The sequence below is a fragment of the Halyomorpha halys genome, unplaced genomic scaffold, assembly GCF_000696795.3.
Source record: "Halyomorpha halys isolate HHAL.00 unplaced genomic scaffold, Hhal_1.1 Scaffold90.1, whole genome shotgun sequence".
Taxonomy (NCBI): Eukaryota; Metazoa; Arthropoda; class Insecta; order Hemiptera; family Pentatomidae; genus Halyomorpha; species Halyomorpha halys.
The window spans coordinates 142,910-146,415 of NW_027109220.1; positions in this window are offsets into that span (position 1 = coordinate 142,910).

A 3,506-nucleotide genomic window follows, 5' to 3' on the forward strand; every position below is an offset into this window, starting at 1 on the left:
CGATATACTTATAAATAACCAATAAACCTCATCAATCGCCATTAGACCGGAGTTTCTAAACAAAGTTTTATGTTATATTTTGGCCAGGTTATTATGCCTGGTGAAAGTGTCAGTCCATGTCTCAGACCCATACGACACAAGTTGAATAGATTTGATCGTCCAAGAGTAAAGACTACATTTATCTGTAACCTGATTTTTTTTCTTAGCCATTAAATTTAGAGATAGCTATCAATCTCAGGTTTCATGAATTTGGTGATAAAAATAAAACATGAGCTACATTGAAAAGACAGTACTCCATACAATAACTTAACATCTAAATTAATTTAATAAAGTAATCTTAGAAAATCTATGGGCTTATTTTGCCGGAATATGAGTGAAACCGATAAGAGAATAATTAGAGACTATTTTTTGCTTGAATACCAGAAGAAAAGCGGAGATGGTATCCGCTATGAATTTCTCTATCACTGAGGAAGCTACGTCTTGAGATGAAAAAATAATCGCGGACCACAGGATAGCAGTCCAGGCATTTTTTTTATTCGCAAAAGAAATGAAACAGCCAGAAGCATTGATGTAGCAATCCCAACGCCGATCATTTTGAATGTTATAGAACTATGTATGGTTTTGGTTATCTTCAATATGTGGTTCTCCTGTCCTAAAGTGACATTCCAATAAAATTCAACCAATATATTAAAGAATTTTATCAATAATTACAGAAGAAATAGGGAAAAATAGAGACAGGAGAAAAAGCCTAGACCGATATTCTCCCTTCTCATTTATACGAACACCGCTTCGTTATTTTTTGTTGAATTGCCGTGTCCTTGGCAGGAACAAAGTTGTTAATTGTTATTTTTACCTAGATAAACTCAGACATACGAATTTTTATATAAGTAAAAATTATGTAGTGCGCATACCGCACAAGATTTGTTTTAAAAAGTAAAACATTTTATTCATACTCATTTAATAATGTATAAAACATACTACCCTCAAAGGGCACAAAACCCTTATTTTTTTTTTATTTTATGATATTTACAACTGTATTTACATAAAAATACATCGAGTAAATTTGATCTAATATTACAATGGAGTGTTATAGGGATGTAGAGAAATTCCCCATTAGCCGCATTCGAATCGACATCATTAGTAGTTATCGAGGCCATCTTCTTTTCAGGCGCCTCGGAGGTTTGTCAGGAATTGTATAGGAAGCAAGGTTAGAAACTAGTAGGTTTGTGTGGTCGAGGAGTTTATAATGGAAGGAATAGTATCTGGTTCGGGCTAGATCGGTTACATATGGAATATTAAGGTCTTTATGTATGATTTTATATGAGACAAAGTAAGGAGCATCGAGGATTTTGGATTGCAATGATTGGATACGAGGGGAATTCGAAGGCTTAGTGGAGCCCCAAAGCTCGACTCCATATTTTTAGATTAGCCTTATTATAGTATCTAGATCAGTCTTTAACAATGGATTGGAAGTTTAAACTACTTGTCTAGTAAGTGCTGTAATAGTCGGAATCGACGTGCAGTTTTCTGTCTTTTAAGGTTTGTCTGAGGATTTCAGGTTAGTTTTTTGCCCAGTTCCAGTCCAAGGTAGCGGATCTGTTCGAAAGGGATAAGAGCAACATTAATAAAGGATATTGTAGGGTAGTCGCTAGGTATACAACGAAGGGTTAAGGTGATTTAATGGGATTTTTTGGGATTTATTTTAATCCTCCAATTTCTATACCATTATTCGAGAGCTTTGATATGGCATTGGAGGGTTTGGGATGCAACTATAGGGTAATTATTAACTGAGAGCACACATGTATCTTTGGCATAAGTGTTGAGGATAGTGTTAGGATCGGTATGGATGTCAACAGTATAGACAGTGCAGAGAATGGGACCGAGGATACTACCTTGAGAAATACCAGTTGACAGAGAAAAGAGGGATGAATAGGAACCATTATCGTTTACTTGGAATGATCTATCAGTAAGAAAGGATCGGATGAGAAAATACACATATTAAAATAATTTTAAGCTTTGGTTGGTTTTTTTTAACCACCACCATATTTAGGCCTAATTTTACTGCCCAATAATACTTTACCTCTAAAGTGCTTACATAAACTCTGAACTTCATTTTTCACATGAAACTTATTTATGAACACCTACCTCAAAAGAAAACAAAATCGTTCTCTGTTGCAAATTATTAGATTTCATTTTTATTGTAGCTTATAATTATCGTCCTGTTTACTTATGGTTGTCCTCCCTGGAGCCTTTCGCATAATATCCTTTGCTCAGTCCACTTTAACCACCCCTTGAAGAGAAAAGACGTGAATTTAACCAGAGCTGGTGAGAAGCAATATGGAATTTAACCTTCTTTTTTCCCCGGCATCCAGAGCTACCGTACCGCTTTCACACCGACCTTTTCACAGCGTTTCCCTTTCTGAAAAAAAGCACTTTGATGTTTTTTAGCCTATCCCAGAGTCGCTAACGGCTATGTCCACTTTAGCATTCACAATAATGCGCTGGAGGGGTAAACTCATTAGGGATAATTGGTTGCTTTCCCGCACCAGCTGTTCCATTACAGGTGCAGTTGCGGACTGTTTGAGTGCTCCTCAAGATTTCTTATGAGGAACTATAAAAGCATACTTGCTCTTTGACATAAACACAGAATTGGGCTTGAGAGCTAGATATTTTATCATTCCCAATGGGAAATTATGATAATTAGAAGAATAGTAAAGTTATATTTTTAATGGGCTTTGATAACACGGATTATTAACTTACTGGGAGATTGAAAGAGAAAAACGAGATTTTTCTTTACGTCTTTTTCCCTTCTTTACTACAATTACAAATATTTCACCGCAAATTAAAAAACGTTTATATAAAATAAGTGTATATGAAATTATGGGTGGATAGTGTAAGGTAATTATTTCGAGGTTGAGGGGAGCCAGAATGCGTGTGTTAGAGCACGGTCATCACCTCGATTAAGCCCAACAATTTTCCGCCGGGATAGGGCCGGGGGTCATTTAGCATTATCCGCTATCACACTCTATAGCACTAATCTGGGCTTTAATGAAGAAAAAAGTATTTCGAAAAATAAACGATCCTTTTTAAACTTGTATTCTCAGGTTTACTTTTGGGGGAATAAAAATTAGTTGTTGCTAATTTTTATAAACGACGTTTTTCCTGCGTTTATAATTACCCATTCTATAGAGCATGATTTCTTGATAAAATAATGGATGCTGTTCGAAGAAAACTTTTTTCCTAACAGTAATGACACCTTTCTACTTTCACACATTAGCTAGTACCTTAAAAATATCATCTCATAAACAAACAAAAACCTTATTAATTTTCAGTGTATTTATATTATATATTAATACTAGCAGACCCGGCAGTGCTTCGCTCTTGATATATTTCAGGAAGTATATACATCAATTGAACACTACTGAAACTTTAGTATCAATAAATACATAGATAAACTGATAAGACGGTAACTATAGTAACAGATAACTTCGCTATATAATCGACTG